This window comes from Podarcis pityusensis (assembly GCF_964106645.2).
Source record: "Podarcis pityusensis genome assembly, chromosome: 11".
Taxonomy (NCBI): domain Eukaryota; kingdom Metazoa; phylum Chordata; class Lepidosauria; order Squamata; family Lacertidae; genus Podarcis; species Podarcis pityusensis.
In genome coordinates, this window is record NC_138036.1 from 61,866,794 (window position 1) to 61,884,440 (window position 17,647).

Here is a 17,647-nt window from a genome sequence, read left to right on the forward strand (position 1 = left end):
AAAAAAAATGAGAGGCACAAATACAAGATGGGGGACACCTGGCTTGAGAGCAGTACATGTGAAAAGGATCTAGGAGTCTTGGTTGACCACAAACTTGACATGAGCCAACAGTGTGACACGGCAGCTAAAAAAGCCAATGCAATTCTGGGCTGCATCAATAGGAGTATAGCATCTAGATCAAGGGAAGTAATAGTGCCACTGTATTCTGCTCTGGTCAGACCTCACCTGGAGTACTGTGTCCAGTTCTGGGCACCACAGTTCAAGAAGGACACTGACCAACTGGAACGTGTCCAGAGGAGGGCAACCAAAATGGTCAAAGGCCTGGAAACGATGCCTTATGAGGAACGGCTAAGGGAGCTGGGCATGTTTAGCCTGGAGAAGAGGAGGTTAAGGGGTGATATGCTAGCCATGTTCAAATATATAAAAGGATGTCACATAGAGGAGGGAGAAAGGTTGTTTTCTGCTGCTCCAGAGAAGCGGACACGGAGCAATGGATCCAAAGTACAAGAAAGAAGATTCCACCTAAACATTAGGAAGAACTTCCTGTCAGTAAGAGCTGTTCGACGGTGGAATTTGCTGCCAAGGAGTGTGGTGGAGTCTCCTTCTTTGGAGGTCTTTAAGCAGAGGCTTGACAACCATATGTCAGGAGTGCTCTGACGGTGTTTCCTGCTTGGCAGGGGGTTGGACTCGATGGCCCTTGTGGTCTCTTCCAGCTCTATGATTCTATGATTCTATGATTCTAATTGCTTAACCAATTATTTGTTAATTTTTCTATATAATTTCTGTTGTATTTATGATGTTCTATTATGTTATTGTTATTTGCTGTTTGTAAGTTGCTTGGCCATTCCGTTGAATGAAAAGCAGCATAGAAATATAATAAATCAAACAAATCCAATCTGTCATTTGTATAACTGCTCTAAAAGGCCAAAATGTTGAGCTGCTAAATAATGTACACCCCTTTCTTTCTGTGTTGTTACCGTACTGAAGGTAGCAGGACCAAAAACAGTTGAGTATTTTTGTCTTGACATAAAACCACTGGAAGTGGCAAAATGAAATTGAACTGAAACTTATAACCTGACCTGATTCCTGTCAAATTTGGGTGTTCAGTCTTTCCCCTTTTGCATATCAAAATGTTTCAGACTGGAGACTTGATAGAAATAGCATTGATCCACATGTGTGCAGATTTCAAGGCCTACTGTGAGATCTGGCTGCCACCAATTTCTGTGATGATGATATAATTTTATTATTTGTACCCCACCCATCTGACTGGGGTGCCAGTAAGCACATTCTGTGGGGGAGGAGGCAAGGTTCTTTGCCTTCTAAAGCAGCAACAGCTCCTGACTTTGCATGTTTCCTAGAGCCGCTGTGGTGTAGTGGTTAGCATGCCAGGCTAGCACCTGGGAGACCAGAGTTCAAATCCCTACCTGACCATGAAGCTCACCTTGGACCTCTCAGCCTAACCTACCTCACAGGGTTGTTGTGGGGGTTAAATGAGGGAAAGAAGCTTGAGTTCCCTGGAGAAAAGGGTGAGATGTAAATGCAACAAATAAATAAATAATAGACAAAGCCCTTGCATTTATTAAGTAATTAAGGCTATATCCCATCATCTCACATGGTGCTCCCATGGAAACCGGCTTGTGGCTAATAGGCATTATGAATCAGCGGATGTAATCATATGTGTTGAAATGGACGATCCTCTCCCCAATCTATTTTTATTGTTGCCAAAACAGCAACCAAAGCTCATAGCTAATGTGCCAGGAAGTACAACACGAAGGACCCACCCGGCTCAATTTCCCGCTTGCTTGCCCGCTGCTGCCACTGCTGACTGGAGTGACGTGTAGAGCTCCTGTCCTCTGTTCTGGTAAGTGACTGCCAAAGAGATGACTGCTAATCAGCTCGCTGGGGAGACTGGGGTTGCTTTTGCTTTTTACTATTATGTTATGTGTCTTGTGTTTTTATGTTCTAAACAGCCACGAGATCTTTGGAAGCAGGGCGGTGTGTGTGCGCGCGCGTGTGTGTGTGTGTGTGACGGGAATGTGCTCTCCAGCATTTCAGCATGGACCTTTTCCCTGTCCCATCAGGAGATGCTAGTGACTGACCTTATGCATACAAGGCAGATGATCTACTTCTTAGCTATTGTCAGGGAACTGACATCGGAGCGAGAGGCGAAGGGGAGGCTCCTAGATGATGCTGGAGAAGGACCCAGCAGCAGGGGGAGAAACAGCTCAGTTGAGGGGGAAGCATTTAAGCGCAACACCAGGGATAAAGGTGGGCAGATGGGGGAATCGGAGAGAGGGCTCCAGGACTCTTCACTGGAACTCAGTGAGGAGGGGACAGGTCCTCCGCTACCCACGCCCTCCCTGCGCAGAAGACTCCCGCGCAGTGAGAGGAGGAGGAGACTGGGTGTCAAACAATTTTTATGTTGGAAGAGGTTCAAGAAACGTCCACTGACGGATTCTGCCAGTGACTGAGGCAGTCACAATTAGAAAGGGCTGTGCAGTCAGAAAGGTTTAACAAGGCAAATTAGCCTAGAGAGGCACCAGTTTACGCACGAGTAACTCATACTCATCACAGCTATGTATGGCTTTAATCCTAAATTAGCTCTAATCATGACCATATATTTTCAAGTCATAATAGCCTTTTTAAGAAAAAGAGGAGGAAAATGTCTTTTATGTACATCTTGCATTGCTGTCAAAGAATCCCTGCTTATGAGATTTTCATTAGAAGCAGGAACAGCAGCAAATAATAATATTTTATTGGTTTTGGCATTCTTCTGCATGGCCCAGTGAGTTTTATGGGAGGTAGGAGCTGAAGTTGGTCCATCTGGCTGGTTTCGTTAGTGCATTTTTGTAGCATTAAAACAAGGGATATTAAATCTAGAAATATGGAATGAAAGTTTTTGTAAAGGAGAAAACATTGGTTGAAACTGCAAGAAAAAAAAAGCACAACCCACCCATAGTTAACTTCAAATGCCACTGACTGCATCAGCACAGTGTAGTGGTTAAGAGCAGAGGACGTAATCTGGGGAACCGGGTTCGCATCTCCGCTCCTCCACATGCAGCTGCTGGGTGACCTTGGGCCAGTCACACTTCTCTGAAGTCTCTCAGCCCCACTCACCTCACAGAGTGTTTGTTGTGGGGGAGGAAGGGAAAGGAGGTTGTGAGCCGCTTTGAGACTCCTTCGGGGAGTGATAAAGCGGGATATCAAATCCAAACTCTCTCTCTCTTAAAATCAGTGGGATTTTAAAGTGCTGAACTTTGGCTGAATCATCCACAAAGCAATTATGAAGAGGCCATGAAATTAGTTGCTTTCCTCCATGTTATCTCATCCTAATGAAATTCAGTATTATGCGTACCCCCCAAAATAAATTTGAGATTCCAGTTACAAATTATAGCATGCCTCTTTATGATTTTTTCATATGTCATGTATTTCATGAGGCAGCTTTCCTGGGTTTTATTTTTCCTGTAGCTTTACACTCCTCCTTCAAGAATTAAAGGCTAATGTCATGTATCATTAAAAGGTTTGCACATATGTGCAGCTGTATTCAGAGAAGTTCTCTAGGGACTCATGAATCATACTGCATCACAAACATTTTAGCTTGCCAGTAATTGTTGGCATAGTTGCCAGGGACAAGAACACATCAGCAATTATATTCAAACCCTATTTGACTTTTCCAGTTTTATTTGTGGAAGAAAACAACTTCTTGTGAAAGAGGCATATAGGTAAAATTGAACAGGTGTGAAGTAACCTGAGTTTATTTCTGGACTGTTGGAGGCGGCATTACCTAATTAAAATATCCCATCCAATGTAGTCAGTACATTCAAATGATATACTGCATGGGAAATTGCAATAACTGGTTTAAGCACCGTTGCATTGTGATCTTATATGTGTTTACTTAAGTGAAAGGGTCATTGGAACTTTGCAAAGTGCAAGTGAGATCACTGGAACTTTGCAAAGGATTGCCGACTTAGCCTTAATCCGTTTAAAAGAGAGATGGGGAGCCTGTGCCCAGACGCTGCTAGACTGCAACTCCCATCATTGGCAATTGACCACACTGGTTGGAGCTGATGGAATTTGGAGTCCAACATCATCTGCAGGACCAGACTCTTCATGCCTGGAGGGTTCTCTAAATGAGGGGAAGTAGTTGTGTTTATCATTGTGCATATATAAAATTTGCTTTATCACAGTTACCAGATTAATTCAATGAGGTACTGAAGTGTAAAATACTAAAAAGAGGAGCCAGATGTCACATGATTCAGATACTCACAGTAGCCTATAGACTTAATGCTATGTCAAAAAAGAGAACTTTGTGAAGTAGGCACGCATCAAACCCTGAGTTAGAGTCTGCAGATTGCAACATTTAAAATATATCAAGAATTGGTATTTTGTTTGGTTTGAATTTTCATAAACCACTTTTCAATTAAATAAAATAATAAAATAAAATTACAGTAAAGATAAAACAACTTAAACCAATGTACTTAAAACGGTTGTTCCCTGAAAGAAATGTTACCATCAGTATCTCCATGCCAACCCAGTGATTTCATTATTTCAGTTTTACACATGGGAAAGTGAGATAGTGATTATCCTGTGAATCCATGACCTAGCATGGATTTGAGCCTTAGTCCATGTACAACCGTCTGCCCAATGGTTCTGTATCCATTGTACTGATGCTGAGCAATTGCATCTCTCTAGACAAAGAGGGATCTATTCATAATCAGCAATACCAAATATCCCAAGTAAGGGATGAAGTCTTTGCATTTAAGGCAGCAATTGCCCTAGGAGCAAGCCCCACTTTATCGGTGCTACTTCTGCCTAGGACTGTGATTCAAGTCATTTTACACTGAAAAGTATCACCGATAGTAATAAAACATTGGATTTGAAATGGTTGCACAATCCCTTTACCAACAATATTTGGCTCGCATGGATGTGTCACATGAGACAATTCCTGTTTTTGTAAGTCAGAAAAATAAGAATCTGCCATGACATCCTGAACAGAGAGGATGATAGATAATGCCTTTCCTGTTAGCAGCGTCAAGCCTTTATATTCATTCCCTGAAAGCTTAGATTGTTTGCTCATTTGTTGACTGTCCATATAGACAGAAAACTGCAGTTATTGTGTGAGAGAAAAGGATTTCTAGTTCTTCGCAGATCATTAAGTGTTTTGGATACTCCTAACCAGGTAAGTGTAAAAAGTATTTTATTCTGCAATGTTATTTTGAAAGTTATAATTAAGTACTCGGATATTCTGCTATGTGCAGGATTGTGACAACTGAAAGCTCAAGTGAGCTGCACTTTACTTTTCAATAAATATTTGTGTCTCAGGATCTCTAATTCTCGCTTATGTTTTATTTTTGTTGCATTCTGTTTCCAATTTTGCCCATATTTGTCATGGTTACTGAACCTTACTATGTTTTCAGTGAAACAAACAATGCTGTTTAAGGATATATGCATCCTCTCACAGGAAGTTAACCGACTGCAGAATCCAGATTTCCATTGACCCAATAGCTACTAGTTGTCAATAATTAGAAAGAGAAATTACACCTTTTTGTTTAACAGTTTCCACTGAATTGATGCTGCAAACCTGTGCTCGGTTGCCTGGTAAAGGGACCCCTGACCAACTCTGGGGTTGCGGCGCTCATCTTGCTTTATTGGCCGAGGGAGCCGGCGTACAGTTTCCGGGTCATGTGGCCAGCATGACTAAGCCGCTTCTGGCAAAACCAGAGCACCGCACGGAAACGCCGTTTACATTCCCGCCGGAGCGGCACCTATTTATCTACTTGCACTTTGACGTGCTTTCGAACTGCTAGATTGGCAGGAGCAGGGACTGAGCAACGGGAACTCACCCCGTCGCGGGGATTCGAAGCACCGACCTTCTGATCAGCAAGCCCTAGGCTCTGTGGTTTAACCCCCAGTGCTGCCCGCGTCCCTTTTACCAGTTGCCTGGCAGTAACTTTTAAATGGGTTTACTTCTGAATACACACGATTCCACTGAAAACGTGTAAACATATTACCATATTTTTCGCCCTATAGGACGCACTTTGCCCCTCCAAAAATGAAGGGGAAATGTGTGTGCGTCCTATGGGGCGAATGCAGGCTTTCGCTGAAGCCTGGAAAGCGAGAGGGGTCGGTGCGCACCAACCCCTCTCGCTCTCCAGGCTTCGCGCAGATCTCTGTAAGCCATGGGAGCCCACGCCGGGCTCCCGCGGCTTGCGGAGAGTTGCCTGCATGCTGAAGCAAATATGAGCTCAGCACGCCCAGACTTCATGCAGCTCTCCGCAAGGCGCCTGGGGGGGAAATAATTTCCCCTTTATTTCCCCCCCAAAAAACTAGGTGCGCCTTATGGGACAGTGAGTCCTATAGGGCGAAAAATACGGTAAACAATAGCTGTTCTCCAACTTTGTAGTGAAGCTCTTTTTAAAATAGCATTTAATCCACTACATTATAATTGCGGTGCAATTACTGTAACGTCTTATGTTCTAATTTTCAGAAAGAACTCTACTTTTTTGTTTTTCTTGGATCCAGAAGATAATTTTCTGACATGGCATCAGTTCAAACTGTAAATACCAATTGCATACAAAATGGCATTTTGCCATAAGGTCACATAACCTTCAGGAAGAAAAAGTTGAATTCCATGCTGCTTATTTAAGCAGAATGCATATCTGTGCAAATCCTTCTTTATTTGCTTTGGATAAATAAATAGTATGTAGTGAATACTTTGATAATGTCACAGCAGCAGAAAAATGTCAAACAAATATACATGGAAATAGAAGAAAACAGAAACAGGGACTGCTTCTCAGATGGTAATCCCAAGACCTGCTTTTCTGGGCACCTGATGGCAGTTTTAACTTCTACATTGTCAGCCACAGAGCTGGACAAGCTGGCATGTGAAAACAATGAAACAATTATTTGCTTTTACTGGGGTGGGTGTTTTAGGAAAACTTGCACACAATGATCCTGTTCTCTACTTTATCCATACTGAGCAAGATAGAACTGACCCAAAGTGTGGCCCTGAAATAGCACAGTATGGCAGTGTCCACTGGGGTAATGCTACTCTTGCAGCAGCAGCAAGGTACCTTGGCCAGTGGTGAAGGAGGGGGAAATTAGTGCTGAGGCGAAGGAGGCGTTTTTCACGAGGAATCCCTTGCTTGGCTGGGTGCCTATGGAGTCGCTCTGTTGAGCGGGATGTTTGGCTTCTAGCCTGATGTCTTCCCTGCACCTTTGGAACCCCAAGTCATCCTTGCCGGCAGAACACCCAAAAGGTAAGCGTTGCAGCGTAGCGGGACTCAGCCCCACATCTGGCTTTCAGGCTTCACTTAGGCATCTGGCTGGTCCCTGTGGAAAAAGGGGGCTGGGCCAGAGGGCCCTTTTCCCAACCAACCAAGCAGGGCTGGTCCTGTTTTCCCATTGCAATGCACTTCCTTAGGGTTACCAGGCTGCTGCTGCTGCAGCTGATCACTGTGACCGTTCTCTTGTGGTTGTAGCCTTTTCCCGAGCAAAAAGTTTGTTATGTCACTAACACAAGTCCTTGTATGTGTGGAGCTGTTCTGAAGGGTGTTCGGGGCAGGGCCAAATCCCCAGGGAAGTCCTGCACGGCGCGCAGTACAGAAATCCGGGCAGCCGCCGCGGGGAACGAGGTCGGGAGGCCGCTTTTCTCTCTGGCCCCCGGCGGGCGGGCGGGCGGGCTGCGGGAGCGCCAGGCCCTCGGGGCCGAAGGAGCAGCTCTGCCCCGGTCCGCGACGGCCGGGCTCCGAAAAGGGGCCGCGGGAGGGAAGCGCAGCGCCGCCTCGACCCGCTGGCTCCTTCTGCTTTGGCGCTGCTGCCCGGCGAGCTTGCGCTCTCGCCCCTTCTGGGCCGCGCAGGGATCCTCGAAGGCAGCAGCGGCGCCGCCGCCTTTCCCCTTCGGGCTCCGCGCAGAAGGGCGAGGCGCCGTCTCGGGGAAGCGGCGGGGGCTTGGCGGAGAGCAGGGCGCCAAGTGCGCCGGCCTCGTCTGTTCCCCAGGGCGGCCCTCGGGCGCTTCCAGGACGCCAAGCCGGGCTCTCTCGGCGGAGGCGGCTCTTCGCCCGGGCGCCTCTCTCCGCGCCTGGCCGGGCGAGGAGGCTCCTCCCGGAGGCGGGGCTGGTGGGCGCGGCGGGGCGGGCCGGGGCGGCGAGGCGGCGGCGGCGGCGGGTGCGGGTGCGGCGGGGGAGCCGGCGGCGTCGCTGCGTGAGGAGGGAGCCCGCCATGCCTCAGCCCCCGCCGCCCTGAGCGCGCCTCCTTCGCCGCCTCTTCCCCGCCTGCGCTCGAGGCCCCGGTGAGTGCCGCCCCCCCCCCGGCTCCAGGCCCCCTTCCCGCCCGGCCTTCTGGTTCTCCGCCCCCGCCGGCCTCGCCTCGCCCGCCGGCCGCGCCTCTTGCGCCCCTCGCCGGCCCCGGCCTCCCCGCTCGGCGGCAGCGCCCGAGACTCCTCCCTCTGCTCTGCTGCTGCTTTCCGCCTTTTCTCTCGCTCGGAACTCCTTCAGACCAGTCGGGCAAGAGCCGGGCATTCATCTTCTGGGAATGCATATGGGAAGGAGGAGGGAAGGCAAAGGGGGAGTCAGAGCGGCCTGGTTCTGTAACGCCTTCGGGCGCCGCCAGAGGACCTGCGGAAGGAGCATAGTCTTCCTGGAGCTTAGAGGGTGTGAGCCATTTGGTGAGCATTTGATTCCTGTGCAGAGGGGTTAGATGACATCGCATCCCACACTTTTCTGTCATCTCCCTCATCACTTTCCTTATTGCTAACAAAAAGAGTGGAATTGGATTATTGAGCAACACGTCCTAATCAACTGTAATGGCACAGCATGACTTTTAATGAGGTTGAATCCCATCTGAAAGTACAGGCAATGATCATTTTCTGTGTGTTTAAAGCACTTGCGACCATGCGCATGCACAGCGCCACAAACCCAGAAGTGGCAGGAAAAGGGGGCAGGGCACGCTAATGTGCATTTATTTTTATACATGCTCTGCCATCATGCACAATGACCCAGAATGCAACCCCCCTCCTGCAAATTCCCTGTATCAACAGCTCCCACATTCCTCAGCAGTTTCTCATCTCAAACAGCAGGGACACTCCCCCCCCCCAAATCTTCCACACTTCACTCTGAATCTGAATTTGATCTGCTCTCTTTGGGGGAGGGACTGTAGAAGTTTGGTAGTAGAGCATATGTGTTGTATGTAAAAGATCCAAGGTTTAATGCCTGTACGAATCACTGGTCTGATATCTGCTGCCAGTTAGTGCAGAAAATATTGGGCCAGTTAGACTTTCTGTCCATATCTGTACAAGATGGGTTCCTAGGTTCCTGACCTTTCCCAGCCCTCTTGGCACTGCAAGAAGCAAGCAATTTACAAGTTGCCTTGTTAACCTGAGAGGGAAGGAACCTGGCATCCTATACTATGTTGCTGTTAAGCCCATAGGAAGTTGACTTGCACTGAGTGGGAAGGGGCAGCTAGTCCAGCTCCCTACAGTGCAGGAATCACAGCTAAATGGATCAGCCTAATTCAGTATTGTCTTCTCTGACTGGCAGCAACTATCCATGGTTTCCCAGCCTTTCCCCAGAGATGCTGGAGTTTGAATCTGGGATCTGCTGCTGCTCAGCTACAGTTCTTCCTTTGTTGGAAGTGGTGATGCAGAAACAAAAACCAGTCACTACAGTAAGGAAGAGACTTCTCCCATCTCTCCAGTTATCCTACCTATGCACACTCCTCCTTTTGCTTGAGACTTGGCAGTCAAACTGAAAACTCCCTCCAAAGGTGAGAGCTGGATGGAATAAGCCAGCAGTCACTTACACTTGAACGCAAGTGTGCAAGGATTCTTGGCTTCTCATACATATATGAAAATTCTTGCATGTTTGGCAGTGTCCCTATTTATGGCCATTGCTTGCTGCTCAATTCATGAATTGTCTGAGATGCTGCCAGAAGTACTGATTTTGTTGCTGGAGCCCATTCTTCACCCCACGTTCTCTGGTACCCCCAGATAAAAGTAACTTGCTTGCACTTAATCTGCATTCCCTTCATCAGATGTAAGTTACTAGCTTTCATCTTGTTTTGATCATACTGTTTGATCAAGTATGAAGAATTACATTGTCAGCAAGTATGTTGATGATGTCCTCTTCTGCTAACAGTACAGAATAAAACTTATTTGGAGTTGTATGGTTCACGTTATTTGAGCCACATCGCATGCATTTAGACTTTCATGAAGCCATATGAAAGCATGCAATGCAAAAGGCATTTCCTATCATCTTGTAGATAACCTTTATGGTGTGTGCCAGTGGGGCAGTGGATATCTCTGATATCTCTAAACGTAGTGCTTTTTCTCAGGAAAAAGTAAAAGATGAATGCCAGGTAACCTATGCAACCACTTATAGGCAAAGTATGTGCAAGTGCACATAACGGTTTGGCTAGTTTGGTTAGCAGTCATAGACCACATGAAATTTAATATTTTAATGAAGTTCATGCTATGCAGCAGTTGCTGATGTAGTGGAACCTCACGTTGAAACTACACTGTAGGTATGATAAAACTGCTTCTTTACTGTGCCATTTGTTCTGGTGTAGTTGTGTCCAGAGTTGTGTACATGCTAGTAAATCTAGAAAGTGCAACTTGGCATCTAACAGACCTCATATGAAATGGTTTGGACACTTGTTAAATTTATTGGTCTCCATTAGCTCTCAATGTGAATAATCGTGGCAGGGCTGAAATAGATTGTTGTTTCTAGGGATGGGTGGACCACAGCAAGCTTTCCTCCTGTATAGCTTTTTCAAAACAATAGAGAAGAGCTACAACTTGGCCTCATTCACAATCATGGCTAAGTAGGAATTAACCAGTGTGCTGGTGCACAGTTAGAAAATCTTGGCCACTTCCCTCCTCCCCTGCTCCCAGTAGTGCAGCCGAAGGAGGGAGGAGAGGAGCAGCCATGAAGATCTAACTGCACCAGCACACTGGTTAATTCCTGCTTAGCCATGGTTTGGTTTGGTTTGGCTTAGCATTGCATGCAAGCCATTTCAAGGTTTAAAAGAATGTTTTTCTTAATATTGAAGTTGTGTCCAGTGGTACATCAAATAACCCATTAAATGTGCCATGGACCTTGTAGTATGAGATTCCTTGTTTTGAAAAGAACTTGATATGGAAAATCAAAATATTCCATTAGGTTGCATCTTTGTTCCCATAGAGTAGCATCACTCCCCCAACTCTCTCTCTCCCTCTTGGTGCTACCCTAACACCCCCCCCCCCCGCTTCTCCATCTCTGATGTTCTTTGTTACAAGTGAAATGTCATTTATTTATCTGGGGTATTTTAAGTCTGCCATTCATCCAAAGGTCCCAGGAAAGAATTAAAAATATCACAATTAATATTAAAGATTTAAACAAAACAACAGTATAATAGCAGAAGGAAAATATTGCCATGTACTTATTCCCTCCCCGCCCCCCACCGCCTGCGAAAGGATGGGGAAATGAGACTAACTGTACCACTTTGAATGAAAAATGTTTTTTTAAAAAACCTACTCTCTTAATTGAGGTTAATGTTAATTGGCAGGAAAATATATCCTGTTGGCTCCCAGTCTCTGGAATGCCCTTCTCTATATGTCTAGTTCATGTTGTTTTTGAGTGTTCGGTGCCAGCTTAAAAAAATATTATTTGCCCAGGCCTCTTAATTCAGCTGTTGCTGTTTTCTTGCTACTGATTCGTATGTTTACGGCATTACTTTCTTTCTTTTTTTAATTGTGGTTTTTATATTCTGAAGTCTCATTGGAAGTTGTTTTGAGGTGACAAGGATGTAGTAACTTCTTGGCCAGAAATGAATCAGCTGTCAAAGCAACTGCACAAGGACACTGAGCTCTGTGCCTGGCTGCTGACTTAGAACTTATTGTCAGGGAACTGCCATCGGAAGGAAGGGAAGTGAAAGGGCTCACACAGGTTGGGAGAGACTCAGCAGCTGAAGAGGGAACCAGTAGGGGGAGAGGAGCTGGGCTGAGGGAAAGGGAGCTGGAGGGATGGCTCAGAGACACTTCCAGCGAAAACAGTGGGGAGGTTTCAGGACCTCCTGTAGGGACACCCACTCCTCGCCGGAAACTGTCACGCAGAGAGTCCAGAAGACGTGTTTCCGTTAAGGAGCTTTTATGTTGGAAGCGATTCCGAAAGCAACCACTGTCGGAATCTGCCAGCGACTGACGGAGCCATGTTTAAGGGGCTCCGTTACAGACAGAGGTTTGCAAACTTGACCAAACTCTGAGGGACTAGGATTTTACACACAAGCAGCTCATCGTCCCATCACAGCATTCCGACAGTCTTCGTGAGCAGCTTGTGCAGGAGAAGGCATCATGAGCAACCCAGCCGGAACCGGAGAAGCAGGAGCTGGAGCGGGTCCAAGCCTGGAAGAAAGGTACCGGGTGTTGGAGGTCCAGCTAGCGCTGCAGACGGCGAGGCTTGAGGAGAGGAGGGCTCAGGATGCAGACAAAAAGGGGAAAGACACCCAGCTCGTCAGAAAGGCGCCCGGAAATGCTATCTCTGCCAACAGCCAGGTCACTTTGCCAGAGTCTGCCCCCAGAGGAAGGAATGGCAAGGGATGGTAGGAGCTGTGGAGGGAAGAGAGGAAGAAATACCGAAGCAAGTAAAAGCCAACGCCTGGCTGCCACCGTCGGGGCACAGCAGTCAGGCCAAAGAGCAGTGAAAGTGCCCACGCCAGAACCTCCTAAACCCGCCCTAGTGATAGAAGTGGCGCTAGAGCTGCCAAACGGACACCCTCTAAAGATAAAGGCGCTGTTGGACTCAGGCAGCTCCTGCAATTTCATGAGCAAAGAGTTTGCAGCTGAACACCAGATACAGACGATCCCTTTAAGCAACCCCCTGCAGGTGACCACGATCGATGGCAGGGAGCTGTTGGGAGGAGAAGTCAGCTTGCAGACCGTCCCAATGATAATGAAGGTGGCAAGGCACACCGAACTGATAGCGTTTAATGTGGCCACCTTGGGAGGAGCTCCCATTATATTGGGGATGAGCTGGCTAGCGTTACATGATCCGCTGGTGGGCTGGCATCAGAGAGTGGTTTCTTTTGGTTCAGCACATTGCTTAGAACACTGCAAAGAGGGAAAGGGTTTGGCAGGGGCCCAAGCCACCCTAGCAGGGACTGAAGTAACGGAGAACGTGAAGGTACCACGACAATACGCAGATCTCCGCGACGTCTTCAGCGAAAGGGAAGCTGACCAATTACCCCCGCATAGACCCTTTGACTGTCAAATCAATTTACTCCCTGGGGCACAGCTCCCTGTAGGCAAGCTGTACGCCATGTCAGACAGAGAGATGCAGGAGCTAAGAGAGTTCATTGACAAGAACCTGAAGAGAGGGTTCATCAGAGAGTCCAGGGCGGTGGGGGGCAGCCCAGTGTTTTTTGTGGATAAAAAAAACACGAACAAGCCGAGGCTTGTGTGTGACTTCAGGGCCTTAAATGCAGTGTCAGAACCAGTGGCTTTCCCTATGCCCAGGATTGACGACATTTTGACAAGGGTCAGGAAGGGAAAGATTTTTACTAAACTGGACCTAAGGGGGGCGTACAACCTGATACGAATAAGGAAGGGGGATGAATGGAAAACCACCATGTTCACCCCTTTGGGGGCATTTGAATATTTAGTTATGCCCTTCGGCCTACAAGGAGGCTCTGCGTGCTTTCAATCGTTTATGAACCACGTCCTGGGGCCTTTGCTTTACAAGAATTGTGTGGCCTTCTTAGACGACGTGTTGGTGTATTCTGAGAATGAGGAGCAGCATGTGAGAGACGTCAGAGAAGTGTTGAGCAGGCTGCAAGCCAACCAGCTGTGGGTGAAACTGGAGAAGTGTCAGTTTCATACCAAGGAGGTGGAATTCCTGGGGTATCGCCTGTCAGACAAGGGATTGGCCATGGATCCCGGCAAGGTCCAGGCGGTGCTGGAATGGAAAACACCCAAAACAAGGAAGGATGTGCAGAGGTTCCTAGGATTTGGGAACTTCTATCGTAAGTTCATCCGAAACTTTGCCCACCTGACGGCGCCCATTACGGACTGTCTCAGCAGTAAGAAGAAGTTCGTTTGGACTGAGGAGGCGGAGCGAGCATTTGAGGAACTAAAAAGGGCCTTCGCCTCGGAACAACAACTCCTGCATGTGGATTTACAAAAACCGATGAGAGTGGAAACTGACGCATCAGACAGAGCGATTGGGGCGGTGCTTCTGCAGCCAGGGAAGGAGGAGTCAGAGTGGAGACCGTGTGCCTTTTTTTCGCGAAAGCTGAACAAATCCGAGAGGAACTACACGGTGTATGACCGAGAACTACTAGCCATTCATGAGGCGTTCCGGAGATGGAGGCACCTGCTAATTGGCGCACAACATAAGGTGCAAGTGTGCACTGACCACAAGAACCTAGAGTATTGGAGGACGGCACGAGTGCTCAACCAACGGCAAGTGAGATGGGCCCAGGAGTTCTCCAAATTTAACTTTGAGATTTGTTACGTGCCAGGCCCAGAGAACATTAGGGCGGACGCTCTCTCACGCAAACCTGAATATTTGGAGGAGGAGGGAGCACCCGAAGAGAGACATGTCATTCCAGAGGACCGCTGGGTGTGTGGGGCGGCATTGGTGGGACAAAGAGAACTGGTAGAGGAAACAGAGAATGATGAATACGCCCAGAATAAGCTCAGAGGTCTTAGGGGTGAGGGAGAGGAACCAGGGGGTTTCGAGGAAAGAAATGGAGCTTTGTATTACAAAGGGGCACTGTATATCCCTGAAGGAGACTTAAGGGGGAGGGTACTCAAGCAGTTGCACGACAGCCCCACGGCGGGGCATTTTGGACAACACAAAACCATGTGGTTGGTCACCAGGGAATTTTGGTGGCCTAAGGTGAGGGAAGATGTACGGGAGTATGTAAGAGGGTGTGAGCAATGCCAGCGAGCCAAAGGGGAGAGGCGGGCACCGGCGGGGCTATTAGAACCCTTACCAACCCCAGAACGACCTTGGGAGGCAGTGTCGATAGATTTTATGACTGATCTGCCGAAGTCCAAGGGGAAAACAGCCATCATGGTGGTGGTAGACCTACTAACAAAGATGTGCCACTTTGTAGCCTGCTCGCATGCAGTCACGGCGGAAGAGACAGCGAAGTTATTTGTAGAACACATTTTTAGGTTGCACGGGGTGCCATTGAGGGTGGTCTCAGACCGAGGAAAACAATTTACTTCCAGGTTCTGGAGGAAGCTCATGAGCTTACTGCAGGTGGAGGTCAACTTTTCGACTGCCCGGCACCCTGAAACCAACGGGCAGGCGGAAAGAGCAAACGGGGTCCTCCAGCAATACCTGAGGTGTTATGTCAATGACAGAGAGAATGACTGGGTAGAAAAGTTGGCGCTGGCGGAATTTGCCTACAACAATGCCGAGAATGTGTCCACAGGGATGAGCCCCTTCTTGGCTAATTATGGGTGTCATCCCAGGGCTTTCCCAGGGGGAGAAGGGGAGAGATGGGGTGTCCCGGCAGCCGAGCATTTTGTAGAAGAAATGGAAGCAATCCATCGTCAGCTCCAACTCAACTTAGAAAGGGCGAAGGAAGAATACAAGAGGCAGGCAGACAAGAACCGAAGGGAAGGTGAAACCATAAGGGTGGGAGATAGGGTGTGGCTGTCAACCCAAGGGTTGCCGTTCAAAGGAGGTTGTAAGAAATTAAGACCCAGGAGATTGGGTCCCTTTGAGGTCATTCAACAGGTCAACCCAGTGGCTTTCAGGCTCCGGTTACCCAACCACATGAAACTGCACCCAGTATTTCACAGGTCGTTACTGTCACCGTATGAGGGGGGACGAGAAGGGATGGCCACTCGGGGACCGGTCATAGAAGAAAGGGAATGCAGCAGCCATGTGGCAGAAATCCTCGACGCCAGATGGAAGGGGGATCAGGTGGAGTATTTGGTAGCGTGGGAAGGAGAACCGGAGTCAGAAAACACTTGGGTAATGGCAGAAGATATCAATGACGAGGTATTGATAGAAACGTTCCATCAAAGGTTCCCAAGGAAACCTCAGCCTGTGGAGAGGTTCCGGAGGGAATACTTTGGGACCACCGATGAGGAGGATGAGTTGGAAGGATTCTCGGAATCGGAAGGGGAAGGGGAGATGGACTCTGAGGAGGAGGAGTACTTCGAGACCAGGAACCGCAACAGGTGGAGAGAAGTGTTCGGGACATCGGAAGATGAAGGAAGTTCATTCCGGGGTTTTGCCTCCTCACCGCCCGTAGAGGAGGGGGCGAGAGGGGATGAAGGGGGCCCTGGAGGGGAGGTGGATGTCAGGGAACTGCCATCGGAAGGAAGGGAAGTGAAAGGGCTCACACAGGTTGGGAGAGACTCAGCAGCTGAAGAGGGAACCAGTAGGGGGAGAGGAGCTGGGCTGAGGGAAAGGGAGCTGGAGGGATGGCTCAGAGACACTTCCAGCGAAAACAGTGGGGAGGTTTCAGGACCTCCTGTAGGGACACCCACTCCTCGCCGGAAACTGTCACGCAGAGAGTCCAGAAGACGTGTTTCCGTTAAGGAGCTTTTATGTTGGAAGCGATTCCGAAAGCAACCACTGTCGGAATCTGCCAGCGACTGACGGAGCCATGTTTAAGGGGCTCCGTTACAGACAGAGGTTTGCAAACTTGACCAAACTCTGAGGGACTAGGATTTTACACACAAGCAGCTCATCGTCCCATCACACTTATACTGGTATATAAATATCACAGTGTATTGATTGACATGAAAACGTAATTGTAAGTACAGCTAGATGGCAGATAGATAAAGACATCTATTCTAAAAACCCAACCGTATGCACCTCTGTTTACTCCCAGGTAAATGTAGGATTGCAGCCAAGTAGTCTGTTCCCCAGCCCTATTTTAGGGTACTTAAAATAGGGTACTTTATCTACAGTGATACAAATGTCACATACTGTACTTAAGGAGTGCAGGTGTCTGTACTTTGCTTCCCCTTGGGGAGTGGGTAACTTAAAGGCCAACGAAGGTGCTTGGCAGAAAAAGTCTATAGCAATGGCCTTTAATTTCTGAGGGCCTTCATTTCATGCTGACCTGCACCAGAGGACCACTTAAAACAAAATCACAGAGCAAATCTATGCATGAGCTCAGAAGGTGGTAGACTCTTCTTCATTGGAGAGCAAAGGCTGGATGGCCATCTTTCAGGGATGCTTTAGTTGTGATTCCTGCATTACAGAGGCTTGGACTAGATGATGATGATGATGATGATGATGATGATAATAATAATAATAATTTTATTTATACCCCGCCTTCCCCAGCCAAGACCGGGCTCAGGACGGCTAACAACCAATAATAAAAACAAGTTGATTAAAAGAAAATTTAAAAGATTAAGACACAACATTAAAACATTAGGATGCAGCCTCTTCACAGGAGGAGAAAGGAAAAAGAAAGAGGGGGAAGGAATCAAACTGATTCTAAGCCAAAGGCCAGATGGAACAACTCTGTCTTACAGGCCCTGCAGAAAGAAATCAGATCCCGCAGGGCCCTGGTCTCATGAGACAGAGTGTTCCACCAGGCTGGAGCCAGTGTTGAGAAGGCCCTGGCTCTGATTGAGGCTAATCTAACTTCCTTAGGGCCCGGGACCTCTAGGGTGTTGCTATATATGGACCTTAAGGTC

At 47.9% G+C, this 17,647-nt stretch overlaps 1 protein-coding gene across 4 annotated transcripts in view; it reads left to right on the forward strand.

Annotated features, from left to right (window-relative positions):
• Positions 1-1,838: 1,838 nt before the first annotated feature.
• CEMIP2 (cell migration inducing hyaluronidase 2) overlaps positions 1,839-17,647 on the forward strand; it is a 75,856-nt gene continuing 60,047 nt past the window's right edge. The window contains exon 1 of one of the 4 annotated variants that reach the window (XM_080972296.1): positions 1,839-1,861. The gene's annotated coding sequence lies outside the window, so the exon portion shown is untranslated. Of the gene's footprint in view, positions 1,862-5,073; positions 5,180-8,154; positions 8,291-8,641; positions 8,666-17,647 lie in introns of those variants that run through there. The other 3 variants (XM_080972294.1, XM_080972293.1, XM_080972295.1) reach the window with 3 other exon arrangements.